Below are 17,515 nucleotides of genomic sequence, written 5' to 3' on the forward strand. Positions count from 1 at the left end.
GAGCCTTTGCCAGTGAAGACCGAGGCACAGAAGTCATTCAGAACCTCAGCCTTCTCCAAATCCTGTGTAGCCAGTTCTCCCGAAAGCTTCCTCAGGGGCCTGTGTTGTCCTTAGTTTGTTTCTTGTTTGCTATGTACCTGCAGAGTCACCCAGGAATAGCAGTGAGCTAATTAAGCTCAGTGGAATTTTCCTTCTGTCATCCTTTGTTAGGCTCTTTAGATTCTCCTGCCCTAGGAGGGTGAGCTGCAGTAGGATATTATAAGAGGTAGCAAGTTTCGTGTTACTTTCAAGTGGATGTCTGCTTATGTCTGAGGCGGCTTTCTCTGGCTTGCTTCCTCCACGGCTTCTCCCACTGCATGAAGGAGCTTCTTGTTCCTTTCAGAGCTGAGCGGAAGGGAGGGGCTTTGTTGAACAATTTCTCACTGATAAAACCCTTAAAATGCTCGGCCAGAACATGGATGTTAAGGGGATCCTGCTTATTTTGGATGTCAGTGAAGTTCTTTACCCAATAGTAGGGTGATTTTGCATAGAGCAGACCATGGGATGTCATTTCATTTCTCTTTGTAGTAATTTCTAGTCATAGGAATGTAGTGTAGGGTAGCCTGTGCTTCGCAACCGCAACCTTCAGGTTGGACCTTAAGTGCTGTTCTCCAAAGCCAATGTAGGCGTCCCTGTTCCAGTGACTCTACGGAGACCATATGGACAAGCACACTTCTGACTGGCAGGCTGCTTGGTGATCAGGCCCTGGGAGAGGCAGGCTGGGACGAGCCTATGGTAGAAACTGTGGGTCTGCTTGAGTGAGTGCAGAGGAGACCACAAGGATGCTCAGGGGCCTGGAGCACCTCTGCTATGGAGACAGGCTGAGAGAGTTTGGGTTGTTCAGCCTGGAGAAGAGTGCGAGGTATACAGGAATGATTCGTGTCAGCAACTTAGGACTTCTTGTCACCATCGCACTTTATGTGGAATCGGAACCCCTTGTGATCATTGTATCTTGTGTGGGACATATAGGAATGATCACGATTATGATAAAAGTTCCTGTCAATAAAATGATGAGAGAGACGAAGAAACAAAGGAATAATCCCTCTTACTCAACCAAAAGGTGCTTTGTTTAACTGCTGATACCCGCTTTGTTTTTCAAAGGATGCTTTGTTTAACTGCTTGAATGCTTTAAGGGAGTTATGTAACTAAGAGATACATACATCCTGTTACAGGATAAGTAACCAGGTAAGGAATGGAATTTATGGGGCTAAGATGGTGGCTAATTGCATGTGAAAGACATCTCTCCGTTAATGTATTACCAAGAAGTTCAGCAATGTCTTCACCGGAGAAAGACCCCAGCAACAACAAAAGAATAATGGAAAGGGGCCACGTCGGCATCCAGGTACAGAAGAAGGGACTGGCTGAGACCCCGGACCAAGAAGTATAAGAGACTAGAACCCAAAGACCCCGTGTCCTGGGTTTACCAGGAGCCATTTTGCTCCTTCTTAGTAACTGGTGCAAGCTCTGTGTTTTGACTTCCAGCCTGGGCAGAGAGCTGATAACACCGATTGGTTTTAATTGTTGTTAAGTAATGTTTATTCTGGCCTAGGACTCTGTGAGCCTCATGCTCTGCTGGGGACGAGGGGAGGCCGGGAGGCAGCAGAGACAGGACACCTGACCCAAACTGACCAAAGAGGTATTCCATACCACAGCACGTCATGGCCAGGATGTAACGGGGAGTTACCCGGAAGGGCTGGGGACTGCAGGGTTGGACGAGGTATGGGTCGGTGCTTGGGTGGGGGGAGTGGGGCGAGGTATCGGTCGGCTGGTGGTGAGGTGTTGTGTTCTTTCCTCTTGTTATTTCCTTTATTATTATCATTATTGGTGTTGCGTTCGTTGACTTGACGACCTATCTCAGGAACGGCACGGCGACCAACCCCAGGCCGCTCGGGCCATCGGCTCGCAGACACCAATGTGGTGGACGGCAAATGGCCTTTATTGACGGGTAACACGGTGTTATATACCCTGAGTTTACAACGTCACTTCCGTCTGCTTACGTCACAAACCAAGTGTTACTGGCTCTAGGGAGAGGGGTCTTATCTTCTTATCTTTCCGTACAACACGACATCTTCCAACCGCTGAACCCTAACTACCACATTTCCCCCCTCCCTATGCTTAACTAAATAGGCTAAAGTATAAAAGTATAAAAACATGCATTATATTTTCATAATAACAATAAAATTGGCTAAAATCTAATAAGTTCTAAAAGAGGTATATCATTATCCACTTATCTTGAGGTATATATAAGGCATGTAGAGAAAGAGGTACCCAGGGGGCAACTAGGATCAGTGAGGTATAATTGGAGATGGCGAAAGGAGACTTCGAATAAGAACGTTTCTAAAGCAGTTGTTGGCGTTCTACCAACATAATGTCAACTCGTTCTAGCCGGCTCCTGACGAACGATATAAGCTTGTTCAGGACGCAGGGTCCAAAGATCAGGGCCATCATGATCATTGCAACTGGCCCCACCAGGGTAGATATCAGGGTGGTTAGCCATGGTGAATGGTTAAACCATGTTTCATACCACCCTTGTTGGGCTTCTCTGTCCCTTTTTCTGTTTTCTAGACCTTCTCTAAGTTTGGTCATGGTATCTCTGACAACTCCAGTGTGATCTGCATACACACAACATTCCTCTCTAAGCGCTACACACACCCCTCCTTGCTGTAAAAACATTAAATCTAATCCTCTCCGGTTTTGCAACACTACTTCGGAGAGTGATCTGACAGATTTTTCTAAAGCAGTTATTGATTGCTCAGTTCTTACCAGGTCCTCGTCTACGGCCATCCTTAGTGCTTTGAATTCTTTGCTCTGTTGTACTAGCAAGGCTGCTCCTGTACCCACTCCCACACCTCCTAGAATCATTAATGTGGCTACTGTTAATGCTGTGAAGGGTTCTCGTTTGGACAAGGGATGTTCTGAGGTGATCTGTGAGTGATAAACAAACTCTTCAGAATGACAGAAGATTCTGGGGACTATTGCCACTTGTATGCAATAATCTGAAGATTCATTAAAAAGCTTCAATGACAAACAAGGTGTGACTCCTATAGTGGAACAGACCCACTTGGCGTTACTAGCTGGTAGTAACCATCCTACTGGTCTTTTAGATGGTAATGGTCTCTTCCTTAACACACAACCGTCTTTTGTGCTCAGGAACTTTCCCTACACACATGCCTCTTCCTGTCACTTGAGTTAATGTAATTCCTTGTTTTTCTGAGCCCCACGTACACTGCGCTGGGTTAATGGCATTTGAGAGTCTGGCTTTTTTAGTGACTCCCACAGCCTCGTAAAAGGGCAGTCTTATTCCATAACACAGCCAGCAATGTTCAGTAAGACTCGGGTTAGTTCTGTTCAACACCAGGTAACTGACTTGCATCAGTTTCCAAAGGGAGTTACCCCCAAGGTATTCGTTGGGGTTTTGGACAGGCTGAGTGGGGGTGGGGGTATTCGTGGTATCGGTCGTTTCAGGAGCTGTTGTTACGTCATCCGGTGTCTCTTTGGCTAAATCATCAGTCAGTACTAGATTGGGACCTACTGGTAATGGATCATTTGGAACTGTTTCCTTTTTGATGAGAAACAGTCCACCTCTATCCTCTCCTGGTTCCCAATACCTAATTCCCCAAGTTCTACCTATTACCCATCCCAGGTCCTCTGGCTGTAAGATGTCAAGTCTTATATGCTGACAATTGGTGCCACTGTTAGTACGCCGAAGCCATGCCAATTGCAAGCCTCCACTAGAATCATGACTAGGTGGCTTGCATCCATCAGGTCCCCAACTTGTTCTTAGGAACTTGTTTTCTGTCGAAGGAGACCATGAGGAGGCGATTGTTTCACAACCCCAATAGGCACAATAGTACTGATTTGGTTGATTGCAGTATCCTTTCCCAGGGTTGGAAGCAGGGCACATGTAGTAGCCTTTTAAGTTTAGACATAGCGGTATAGGTACTAGCTGACACAGGCTGGCATTAAAACTGGGAGCCCCTGGAGTTATGATAGTTTGTATAACCTTAGCGCTTTCCCATTGATATCATGCCCATTTAAATGGCTGGTGAGCCTGGTGACTTATTTCGCCCCCTGTTCGTGGAGACACCCAAAACAAAATAATCAGGATGCACCGGAAAGGGTGCAGCTTCCTTCCCTGTCCAAGGCAACCTGGCTCGTACTTATTTTCTGTCCAAAACCTTGAGGTCGTTTCAACCGGGAGGTCCCCAACTCGTTCCATGTCCTGGCATATCGCCCTTCTCTGGATTCTGCCGAGCTGTCGTTCTTTATTGCCAGCGGGGAGTACGGGTTACGGGGGCGGCCGATGACGAGATCCTGCGGATAAAACCTCACAGTTTTATTTTTGAGGTCTGGTTTGATGGACTTAAGCGGACACCACTTAACTCTGCCATCCTTTTTAACTGCAGCATACCCTCGCCCTGTGAGGACTAGCCTCCATCCTTGCTCCCATTCTCCCCACTCATTTCTAATCATGACTGATGGGCCCTCATCTAGTACTTGAGTGGCCCAGTGTTTCTGGGAGGGGCTATTTACCTCGTGCCCCTGGGGAATTGATTTAATGCTAACAGAGCAGTCGCTAGCAGGCGCGCTTGGTCTCCCGAGGGAATGGTGTTGACAAAACCTTCTGTCTTTGCCAATACCTCTAACTTAGATTTCAAAGTTTGATTCGCTCGTTCAACCATGGCTCGCCCTGTGCTATTATACGGGATCCCATGTGTTAGAGTGATACTCCATTTAGAAGCAAATGCCCGTACTGATTTGGAGACAAAATTCGGACCGTTGTCTGTCTTAATCTGACTGGGGACACCAAGCCACGCCATGGCCGTCAGCCAATGTTGGATGGTCGCTTTAGAGTCAGTTCTGAGGTGTTGCGTGGCTATGATCACTCCACTATATGTATCTACAGTTACTGCCAACCACGCCCGAGGTTTCAACAGCTGACAAAGCGTAAAGTCCGTCTGCCACACCTCAGAGGCCTTAAGACCTCTGGGATTAACTCCACTGGACCACAGTGGTGTTTTCTGACAGTGGGGACACGTGGCGACTATGTGCTTCGCGTCAGCGACCGAAATCCCACATTTCTTTGCTAGTGCTTTGGCTCCAATATGGAGAGACTCGTGTAGCTGACGGGCGTCTCTTAGCGTCCACAGTCCTTTTGCGGCAGCGGCAGCTTTGTCGTTGCTGGTTTGGAAGAAACCTTTGATTGGGTCATGACCGTTAACATGGATGACCAATATGGTGCCCTTTCGGGAAAACAGTGCTTCTTCTAGCTTCAAAGCTACTGTAGATGTTGACACACCGGGACCTGACATGGCCAAGCAAAGCTTGGCCACGAACATCGAGTCGGTCACTATGTTAAGGTGTTCCATTGGGAACAGTCCGCACGCCAGTGCCACTGCCCTTGCTTCTAGCTGTTGGACTGAAAGCGTGTGGTCAGTCATTTTGATGCAGTGCCATTCCCCTTCCGATTGCCATACCGCCGCTGCGGTTGAAGTCACTGAGGATGCATCTGTGAAAACTGTTGGTCCTTGTTGGGGTCGGTCCATGACCTTCCATGGGAGGTCGATGTTGACAAGTGCCAACATTTGAGTCCAGGGAGGCTTCGTAGCGTACCGGACTTCTCCACCAAATCCAACGAGGGCTATGGCCAAATACTCTGACATCGCCACTGATTGTGTTGGAAGCTGTTAGTGGAAGGGCAGAAATATCCTGGCGGGTTCGATGCCCAGGTGTCTCAGGGCGAGTTTCCTGCCTTTCATGATTAAGTTACCAAGGCACTCAATTCCTGGAGAAAATGCACGGGACGGTTTTCCCAGGACTATCCATTGTATTGGGCGGGACTTTTCAGGGGGACCCTGGGCTAATGCTCCTACTCCCCCTCCTTCCGTAAAGTGTACGTACAGATCGAGCGGTATATTCGGATTCTACCTGGTGAGCGTACTTGACGATATCTGCTGCTCGATAAAATCGAGAGAGTTTATTGCCTCCGGCGTTAGAGTTTTTGGCTCGCATGGGTTCTTCCCTTTTAGAAGGTCATGCAAGGGGTTCATGGTTTCAGGAGGGCTCAGGACAATATTGCGGAGCCATTGTAAGGACCCTACTAACTGTTGTACATCATGGAGCGTCTTGATGTGCCGACGGATTTTTACTAGGGGAGGGGCTATGTAAGAACTTGAGATCCCCACTCCTAAAAAACTCACACATGGTCCTCTTTTAATTTTCGCGTTCGCAATTTCAAACCCGCTTATCTTCAAAGTCTCCGAAACCATAGCTGGTCCACCTGATTTCCTGACGGTGCGGCAATCAGGATATCGTCCATATATTGAATGATGGTCGCGGTCAGATCACTGTGCCGAACCGGTGTCAACGCCCGGTCCACTGTAATCTGGCAAATAGTGGGCGAGCTGATCATTCCTTGAGGCAGCACTTTCCATTGGAAACGTAGGTTGGGATGTTGGCTGTTTGGGAATACAACAGAAAAAGCAAACCGGTTCTTCTCTTCCTCATGCAGAGGTATCGAAAAGAAACAGTCCTTAATATCAAGGACAGCACAAGGTTGTCCTTCTGGTATCACAGAGTTCATGGGCAACAGCGTTTGGACAGGACCCATTGGCTCGATTCTTTTGTTTACTTCACGCAGATCATGAAGGAGGCGAAATCCCTTACCATTCCACTTGGGTGTAACAAAGACCGGGGTATTCCATGGGCTGGTGGAAGGTTCTATATGACCTTGTTGTAGTTCGCAGTCAACTAGCTCAAGAAGAGCATCCATTCGAGGCTTAGACAGGGGCCACTGCTCGACCCGCACTAGATCGGATGATTTCCATGACAATTTAATTGGTGGAGGCGGGTGTGTGGCAGTGGCCCTTACTATAAATTTGTCACCTTGGCTTTTAATAGGGCTAAAGCGTCCCTCCCCAACAGGGCTGGGACTCCTGACATAACATGGAAAAAGGGTAATTGTTTTCTCCGGTCCTTTTTCAGTATGAAGTGTGATTGCTATCAGTTGGGCACTCTTCCGAGCTCGGGATAATCCCCCCACTCCACCCACCATAGAGGCGTCTTTCAATTTCCAGCACGGGGGCCAGTTCGTCTCAGGAATAACAGTGACGTCTGCCCCAGTATCAATCAGGAAAGGGACACTGATGGTGGTACCAGATAAGACATTATGGAGGGAACAGATCCCCCACACCACTGGCGGGTTATCACAGTTCCCTGCCAGGGCCACCCTGGGGTCCCGCTCCCAGGGGTTGGTCCTTGTTGACTCTGGGGTAGGGGCAGATCTGGCTGAACCGTCGGCTGGACCACAAAGTTGGTTCCTTCTCGAGGGGGTAATGGGTTCGGGAGTGCCTCACCCCATCTGGGGTTGGCATAGTTGGGCCGCCTCATGTCCCAAGTGGGAGAGGACTGCGCGCGGCCCAAGTGTCCCCTCCCCGCCCCGTTTCCCTGGGTTTTAGATCTACATTCCTTAGCAAAATGCCCTTTCTTTCCGCAGGCCCAGCACGGTCCTCTGGGTTGGTTCCGACGTGGGGGGGGCGCTATTAGTGGCTTTTCCAACTGAGGACAGTTTGGTGCAATGTGGCCCACCCGGCCACACTTAAAACATGCTGTCATATTAGCCATCGCGGTGTGGAGAGCCGCCCGGATCGGGGCCAGTTGCTCTTCTTTTGCGACACGTTTAATCATGTCCGCAATGCTTGACCTCGCCGGCAATGATCGCACAATTTCTTTGGTTGTCGAATTGCATTGCTGACGTAAGCATTCTGTGACAACTGCGCCTTTCGCTTCCGCAGGCAGGGACGAGGAGTCGACCGCTGCCGGGAGGCGGTCTACAAATTGTGTAAAACTCTCATTTTGTTTTACTGTAGACCATGGCGATGGCTTGGCAGCGACTCTAGAAGCTTCGCAATTAGCTTCTCTGGCTGCACGGGTAGTTGTCATTGCTTCATAGGGCCGCAGGCCCTGGGCCTGTGCCTGGGGGGTGATCGTTGCCAGATCTATACCCGTTAATCGCTGCAGGCTGGAGCCGTGTAGTGGATGACCCGCCCCGGTTACTTGAGCTAGTTGTGCTATACACTTGTATTCCCATTCCTGATTAAAAACAATCATCCCTGCCCCGTCAAGAATCATTCTACAGGTTTGTTTTATATCAAACGGGAGCATGTCATCTCCCCCAAAAACACCGTCTGCGAGGGTGGAGACCATGGCAGAACTAAGCCCTTTATCTGCGATTGCCTTAACAATCGCTTGTACATCTTCTGGATTTATTGGCGAGTGGACCCCCTGCCCCCCATGTGTCACCCGCACCGGGAACGCTGATTTGGGCGATGGGGCCCGGGCGGCACACGCTCTCTTTATTTTCCTCTGGTCCGTGAGGGGGACTCCTCCCCCTTTGTCCATCTCCGGTTCCTCCTCCTCTAGGCTTGAACCGGTTGTGACCCCCCCGCCCCAGCCGCTGCCCGATCCACAGTCAGGGCGGCACTGCCGGCTCGCTGCCGGCTCCCTGCGCCTCCCGGCCGGGCTCCGGGCGGCCGCTCCCTCCCTCTCGGTCCGCCCCCCCCTCGGCGGGCTGTTTGCCGTACGGGGGCATTTTCCCGGTGCCCGCCCCGATCGCTCTCTGCCCCTCGCTGCGCTCTGCCCCCGTTCCCGGGTGCCCCCCCCCGTTCTCTCCTCCCGTTCCCGGGTGCCCCCCCCCCCGTTCTCTCCTCCCGTTCCCGGTGCCCCCCCCGTTCTCTCCTCCCGTTCCCGGTGCCCCCCCCGTTCTCTCCCCCCGTTCCCGGGTGCCCCCCCCCGTTCTCTCCTCCCGTTCCCGGGTGCCCCCCCCGTTCTCCCCCCGCCCCGTGCCGTGCCCATGATGATACCGGCGCTTTCTCCTCCTTCCCGCCACGGGCGGCTTCGCCCCGCCCTCCGCCTCTCTGCTGGGCGCCATCTTGGGGCGCATATGGCGGCGGTCTAGGCCGGGCTGCCCCAGACCCCGCTCTCTCCGCGGCGCCCCGGCCTCCTCGGCTCGCCTGCCCCAGAGGGATTTATCTCGATTCTGCCCCCCCGTTAACGAGTCGGGGCCCGTGTCGGGACCCGGCCGAGGGGGCGGGTCGCCCTCTTGCTGATCTTTGGGCTCAGGACAATCAGCACCGTCTGCGGGGTGCAAAGTCTGCGTGGCCGCCCCGACTCCCAGTCTCGGGGCTGCCAACAAACAGTTCTCTGCCGCCTTCCAGGTCTCTGCTCTTGCACGGCCTTTTTCAGAGCCCGCACGGCTTTCCCCATGACTTAGGATTTTCCCCACAACCGGAAGACACCGTTTCCTCGGCCAGCGCTTTAGTGCATTTATCCCACACCTCGGGGTGGAGGATATCCCCCGGCTGGGCAATAACCCCAGTCTGCAAAAGCCTCGCAACTGCGGGAGTAAAATCTTTGGGTTTGCAGTCGATACCCCACTGACGGTGTAACTGCGATACGACCTTCGCAAGGGCTTCCGTCCTGCTTGTTGGTCCGGGAGCGTCCCCCCCGCCGGGCTGGTCCTGCCGCTCCGGCCGCCGTTCACCCGTCCAGGCGATTCCCGAAACCCCGTTCCCGGGTTTCAGCACCACTTGTTGCCTTCCTTGACTTGACGACCTATCTCAGGAACGGCACGGCGACCAACCCCAGGCCGCTCGGGCCATCGGCTCGCAGACACCAATGTGGTGGACGGCAAATGGCCTTTACTGACGGGTAACACGGTGTTATATACCCTGAGTTTACAACGTCACAAACCAAGCGTTACTGGCTCTAGGGAGAGGGGTCTTATCTTCTTATCTTTCCGTACAACACGACATCTTCCGACCGCCGAACCCTAACTACCACAGGTCAGGCGCAGGAGCTGGGCGAGCTCCCCTCCTTTCCCTCTTGGTTTTCCTTTTTTGTCTCTCACAGTTGCTCACCCTGCTCTGTGGATGGATCTTTAGCAAAGAATGGCCGTGATCCCAAGTCAGCAAGTGCCTACGTGGAGCTTGACATGAACCGAGGATGAAGGAGGACGTGGGTAGAGAAGCAAAAGTAACGGTGCAAGCAATGCTCTGGCTGCCCCGGCGGTGCCCAGCGTAGGCACCCAGACAGCACCAAGGAGAGGGGAGGCTGCAGGGCAGAGCTCGGGGTGCAGAGAGTGCCCGCACTGCTCTGGGGAGGGCAGGGTGCGCGATGGGCAGGGCTGCACCCGGGGCTCCCCGGTGGGGTCCTCCTGCAGCAGGGGCTGAGCTGCGGGACGCTGTCAATGGGCTGCAAGATGGCAGCGGAGCGGAGAGGAAGCAGGACAGCCTGCTCCAGGCCCAGGCTGTGCAGGGGCCTCAAGCTTCCCCTCCAGCTCATGAAGGAAAGAAGGAGGCCACCAACCTGGGAAGCTGGGAATTAGTGACAAAGAAAAATAACAAAAGAAGGAGGAAAAGGGCAATTAAAAGCAAGGGGCTTCCTCCTAAATCTCTTGTTCCCACGCAGAACTGCTTTGCTGTCCTGCAGGAGACTAACGAGGAAATGCACTTGCACCACAAACAGCCGGGTGATGCACTGGTAAAGATCTCTACTGGCGCTACCAAGAAAAAGTGGTGGGTCGTAGTAATAGGGGACTCTACTTTGAAAGGGACGGAAGCACTCGTCTGTTGGCCTGACCCCGTCTCGAGGGAGGTGTGCTGCCTACCAGGGGCATGGATCAGGGATGTTACAGAGAGGCTACCTGCTCTAGTAAATTCCACAGACTATTACCCGCTCCTGGTGATCCATGTGGGTGCTAGGGATATAGGTAGTAGTAGACTGGGGACCATAGAGAAAGACTACAGAGCCCTGGGAGAGGTGGTTAGGGGCTCCGGTGCTCAGATAGTCTTTTCATCAATTCTCCAGGACGCAGGGGAGGACCAAGAAAAAGCTAGGAGGATTGGCCAGGTCAATAGATGGTTAAAAGGGTGGTGTCATAGTCAGGGGTTTGGGTGTCTTGAACACGGGACTGAAGTTAGTAGGCCAGATCTACTGGGGGCTGGTGGAGCTGGTCTGATGAAGAAGGGGAAGAACAGTTTTGGTAGGAGGCTTGCCAGACTGGTCAAGGAGGCTTTAAACTAGATGTGTTGGGGGAGGGGGGCATCATTCCATCCCAACACACTCAGTCAGTTGCCAACACCTATAATAAATGCTTGGAGCAATGTAGAGATATTCCAGCCTCTCCAGCCAATGAGCCAGCTTCCTTTGGAGCTCGTCTCAGATGCCTCTATACAAACGCCCGCAGCATGGGGAACAAACAAGAGGAATTAGAGATGTGTGCACGTCTACGGGGGTATGATATAATAGGCATCACAGAAACAGGGTGGGGTGGCTCCTATGACTGGAGTGCTGGAATGGAAGGTTACAGGCTCTTTAGAAAAGACAGGCCCAGCAGGCAGGGAGGGGGAGTTGCCCTTTATGTTAGGGATAGGCTGGAGAGTATGGAACTCTGTCTGGGGACAGGTGAGCAGTTTACAGAGAGTTTGTGGGTCAGGGTTAAAGGGAGAACAGCGATGGGAGACATTACTGTGGGGATCTGTTACAGGCCGCCTGATCAAGGAGAACCTGTGGATGAAGCACTCTACAGACAGATAGGAAAAGCCTCACGCTTGCAGGCCCTTGTTCTCATGGGGGATTCCAACCATCCTGACATCTGTTGGAACGATGGCACTGCACGGCACAAGCAATCCAGGAGGTTCCTTGATTGTGTGGAAGACAACTTCCTTCTGCAAGTAATAGAGGGGCCGACAGGGAGAGATGCCATGCTCGACCTTGTGCTCACCAAGAGGGAAGGGCTTGTTGAGAATGTGGTGCTCCAGGGCAGCCTTGGATGCAGCGATCACAAGGTGGTCGAATTTGAGATCCCCAGGACAGTGAGAAGAACGTGTAGCAAGCTCACTGCCCTGCACTTCAAAAGAGCAGACTTTGGCCTCTTCAGGAGCCTGCTTAGTAAGGTTCCATGGGATATAGCCCTGGAGGGCAGGGGGGCCCAAGACTGTTGGTTGATATTCAAGGATCACCTGCTACAAGCTCAGGAGTGCTGCATCCCAACTAGAAGGAGGTGCAGCAGGAGGGCCAGGAGACCTCCTTGGATGGATAAGGAGCTGCTGAGGAAAATTCAAGGGAAAAAAGAGGCTTATAAAAGGTGGAAGCAAGGACAGGCGGCCTGGGTAGAGTACAGGGATGTTGTCCGGGAAGCTAGGGACCAGGTCAGGAAGGCTAAGGCCCAGTTAGAATTAAACTTGGCCAGGGATGTTAAGGATAACAGGAAGGGATTCTGCAGATACGTAGCAAACAAAAAACAGACAAGGGACAACACAGGCCCCCTGAGGAAGCTCTCGGGAGAACTGGCTACACAGGATTTGAAGAAGGCTGAGGTTCTGAATGACTTCTTCGCCTCGGTCTTCACTGCCAAAGGCTCTGACTGCACCACCCAGGTCTTGGAAGGCAGACGCAGGGACTGTGAGAATGAAGACCTTGGGCCCACTGTAGGAGAGGATCTGGTTCGAGACCATCTTAAAAACTTGAATGCGCACAAGTCCGTGGGACCTGATGGAATCCATCCGCGGGTCCTGAAGGAGCTGGCGAATGAAGTTGCTAAGCCACTGGCCATCATATTTGAAAAATCATGGCAGTCAGGTGAAGTTCCCGACGACTGGAAAAAGGGAAATATAACCCCCATTTTCAAGAAGGGGAAAATGGAAGACCCGGGGAATTACAGACCAGTCAGTCTCACCTCTGTGCCTGGTAAAACCTTGGAGCACATTCTCCTGGAAGGCATGCTAAGGCACATGAATAACAACAAGGTGCTTGGTGAACAGCAAGCATGGCTTCACTAAGGGGAAATCCTGCCTGACCAATCTGGTGGCTTTCTATGATGGGGCTACAGAACTGATGGACAGGGGTAGAGCAGTTGATGACATCTCCCTGGGCTTGTGCAAAGTGTTTGACACTGTCCCACACAACATCCTTGTCTCTAAACTGGAGAGACATCAATTTGATGGATGGACCACCCGGTGGATAAAGAACTGGCTGGACGGCCGCACACAACGGGTTGTGGTCAATGGCTCGATGTCCGGCTGGAGACCAGTAACGAGTGGTGTCCCTCAGGGATCGGTGTTGGGACCGGTCTTGTTTAACATCTTCGTCGCTGACATGGACAGTGGGATTGAGTGCGCCCTCAGCAAGTTTGCCGATGACACCAAGCTGTGTGGTCCGGTTGATACGCTGGAGGGAAGGGATGCCATCCAGAGGGACCTTGACACGCTTGTGAGGTGGGCTGATGCCAACCTTATGAAGTTCAACCATGACAAGTGCAAGGTCCTACACCTGGGTCGGAGCAATCCCAGGCACAGCTACAGACTGGGCAAAGAAGAGATTCAGAGCGGGCCTGTGGAGAAGGACTTGGGGGTGCTGGTCGATGAGAAAATGAACATGAGCCGGCTGCAGTGTGCGCTCGCAGCCCAGAAACCAACCGTATCCTGGGCTGCATCAAAAGGAGCGTGACCAGCAGGTCGAAGGAGGTGATCCTGCCCCTCTACTCTGCTCTTGTGAGACCTCACCTGGAGCATTGTGTGCAGTTCTGGTGTCCTCAACATAAAAAGGACACGGAACTGCTGGAACAAGTCCAGAGGAGGCCATGAGGATGATCAGGGGACTGGAGCACCTCCCGTATGAAGACAGGCTGAGGAAGTTGGGGCTGTTCAGCCTGGAGAAGAGAAGGCTGCGTGGAGACCTCAGAGCAGCCTTCCAGTACCTGAAGAGGGCCTATAGGGATGCTGGGGAGGGACTCTTCGTCAGGGACTGTAGTGACAGGACAACGGGTAATGGGTTAAAACTTAAACAAGGGAAGTTTAGATTGGCTCTAAGGAGGAAATGCTTTCCTGTTAGGGTGGTGAGGCTCTGGAATGGGTTGCCCAGGGAGGTTGTGAGTGCTCCATCCCTGGCAGTGTTCAAGGCCAGGTTGGATGAAGCCTTGGGTGGGATGGTTCAGCGTGAGGTGTCCCTGCCCATGGCAGGGGGGTTGGAACTGATGATCCTAAGGTCCTTTCCAACCCTAACTATTCTATGATTCTATGATTCTATGGCATACTCCTGGAAATACACATTTCAGATGTCCCCCCTTGCTTAGTATGGACTATATAGTATGGACTATATTAGTATATCTATATAGGAAGTTATAGTGAAAACAAGCATTGAGTTCTGCATCTGTATCATTGAAATTTAGGATTTTCTCATGTATCCTATTGGCAATGGCCATGTGCCATAAAGTGGTATTTCCATAAGCACCATAAAGCAGAAAACCAAGCCACAAAGGAGATGTCACTAGTTCTTTTGTGTTGTGCTCAGCTCTCTGAGGTCATCTACTTGGGTTTAAAGGGGAGTGTTAAGGGGTAAGGCTGCATCACAAGGGGAAGAGTAAGCCCAGAGCAGGCACATGGTGCCTTCTGACTTGCTCCATTTCATCCATGTGCTAGCTCTTGGCCTAGCAGGAGGTCTGACTCAGAGAGTCACCTGCACAAAGAGCTTTTGACTTCACTTCTTAAGCACCCCAAATTTGCCTGTCGCCCATGGCTAGTTCAGCATGAGCTCATCTTCACACTGTCGATTCTCTAGTGTTAACAGCTACTTTAGGCTTGCGTAACCTGCAGAGCATGACTCTAACTCAGCCATCCCTGCCGAGAAGTAAGAAAACAATTACCTCTGGTCCTCACCCTCTGTTGGCTCCTCCAACCACGACAAACAGCTAAGATCTAAGATCATCACGACTGAATTGCATCAAGTGCATCCTTCCCTCCTATTCCTTGCTACGCTGATTGCTTTCCTTTGTGCTCTCAGGACAGCATCCTGCTCTGCAGGAAAGGTGCTGCAAGTGCAGCAGGTCTTCCCAGAGGGTTACGAAAGAAGCCTGAGATTCCTGCTGGATTGCCATGCCAAGGTCATGAGAATGAATGAAGGCAGGCTGCTTGAATCCAAGGTCTATCCATAAGGAAAGGGGTTTGGAAAAGGACAGCTTTTGTGTTTGTACGTTGTGATTTGGCTAAGTAATATAAAATAGGCATTACGTATATAGCGGTGGCAGCATGAAGTAGGACTCGCCTCGTGTAATCTCAGAGGCGTAAATCAAATCTTGCCACTCTGGGCTTTGTGTTTGCGCTGCCAGCGCGTTTTGTTTGGACAAAGAGGAAGGAAGCTGCAAGGCAAGGCAGAGGCTGCGGATGGAAACGGAGCGGCGATTCCAAGGAAAGGGAACACAGGCTCCGTGCGAGCCCCGATGTGCCCGGGACAGGAGGCGATGCGCTGGAGCCGCGGGACGGCAACAGCCGCCTGGCAACGGGGCGTCGCCTGGCCTCTGTGAGCAGGGACAATGGGCTCGGCCAATGGGCGTCGAGGAGCGGCGGGCGGTGGCCAATAAGGAGCGGGCAGGGGGCCGGGTGTGCGCAGTCGCTGCTGCAGGTGTGGTGCGGCGGGGCACAGGAGGGCCGCCGGCTGCCCGCTGTCTCTGCTGCCCACAGCTCAGACTCCCGCTGTCGAGCACGGCAGCAGCGATGGCACCGCTCAGCCTATTCCAGCTGCTGGACGCTGCCATCAGCACATCCGACGGGGGATGTGTGAATGTCGCAGAGCTGCTCAGCCTGCTGCGGGCCGTGCTGGGGCTCCTGCGCCTCGGGGACCTGCCCGTCCCAGCCTGGGGGCAGCCTGCCCAGGGGGTCGGGGCCGGGGCCCAGCACGAGGGGCAGCAGCCCCCGGAGCCGGGCGAGCTGCAGGTTGACGCCGTGGCTGCCGGCGTGGAGCAGGCGGAGGAGCTGGAAGCCGTGGACAGCAGCAGCTCTGAGGTAGGGGCTCTGCCACGTCCCCTGGGCTCCACAGCCCTGGGGCTCTGAGCCCCACCGTCCTCTCCATCCCTCCCTTCCCCACTCCTGACCTCCGGCTGGGAGCCGCGTCCGCTCCTCGGGCACCGGAGAGGCACCGTCAGCACCTCACGGGCCTCACCTCCACCTCCAGTCTCCTTGGCTCGCCCCAGGGCTGAACCCGGCTCTGTGGGGACCGGCGAGGGGCCTGACCCTGCACGGCGCTGAGCTGCTCGGGCACAGGCTGTTCCCGGGTGTCCCACGGGGAGGGCTGGGGACCCAGGGCCTGCTCTGCAGGGGCCCTCAGCCCCGCCGCGCTGCTCGCCTAGGAGGTGGCTCTGCCCCAGCCTCCCCCCGAGGGGATCGGCCCCATGCACGGGGCGGCCGGGAAGGGGCCGGGCTGGCTGAGCTGCTGCCGGGGTCCCTGCGGCCCTCGCCCCCTCCCTGTGCAACCCTGCGCCCATCACCCTGCGGCCCCGGGTGCACCCAGCGAGGGAGGGGTGGGAAGGGGCTCACAGGATCATAGAACAGTTTGGGTTGGAAAGGACCTCAAGATCATCCAGTTCCAACCCCCTGGATGGAGCACTCACAACCTCCCTGGGCAACCCATTCCAGTGCCTCACCACCCTCACAATAAAGAATTTTCTCCTTAGATCCAATCTAAACTTCCCCTGTTTCAGTTTGAACCCGTTACCCCTTGTCCTGAAAGGAACCAAGCGCCCAACGTGGGGCTCAAACCCACGACGCTCAGATTAAGAGTCTCATGCTCCACCGACTGAGCTAGCGGGAAGTTCGCGAGTTCAGGCCGGGCCGGCTGGGGACTGAGCTGGGGACAGTGCGGGGAGCCCCGGCCCTGCCCTTGCTGCTGCCCTTCTGCCCACAAACCTGCTCCCCTTTGCCGCCTCTTCCCAGGAGGACAACGGAGCCCAGTCTGCCCCCAGCGAGCCCTCCGCTTCGGACACGGACCCCCTGCCCGGGGCAGGCTCAGCGCTGGGTCTCAAGGAGCCAGGGGCCCAGCGTGCAGCCCCTCCCGCCCAGCGCTCCAGCTCAACGAGCAGGCCTGCCCGTCGCAATGTTCAGGCCAACGGCTCACAGAGAAGGGCTGGAGCTGCTGACCGTGAGGACAGGGAGGTGCGGAGAAGGTCTTGTCCCGCTGCCACCCAGGCCAGCAGCACAGGGGAAGACATTGGAGCTGCTGTCGCCGAGGCCAAGAGTCCACGGAGAAAGTCATGGCCTGTTGCCAGCCGGACCAGCAGCCCAGGGATGCGTCCCAGAAGAATCGTTTCCAGGGCCGACCTCCAGGGAGCAGGGACACAGCCGAGAGCCCTGAGCTCCAGTCTGCATCCCAGGGCCGTCGACCAGCTGCAGGAGGTGTACAGCTGGTCAGAAGCGTCAGGCTCCAGCAGTACCTCCACCTCCTCCATGGATACCGAGGAGGCTGAGTTCGAGGCTCTTCACAGCCTCTACGATCTGCTAAGGAAGCAGGCGGCGCAGCTGGAAGCCACCAAGTCAGACCGCGCTGAGCTGGAGAAGCTGCGGTCCGAGCTGCTGCTGCAGCAGGAGGAAGGTGGGAGCTCTGGGCTCTGGTGGGATGCCTGAGAGCCTGGGTCGGGGGCTGGCTGTTC

This window comes from Lathamus discolor, chromosome 1 (genome assembly GCF_037157495.1).
Source record: "Lathamus discolor isolate bLatDis1 chromosome 1, bLatDis1.hap1, whole genome shotgun sequence".
NCBI lineage: Eukaryota > Metazoa > Chordata > Aves > Psittaciformes > Psittacidae > Lathamus > Lathamus discolor.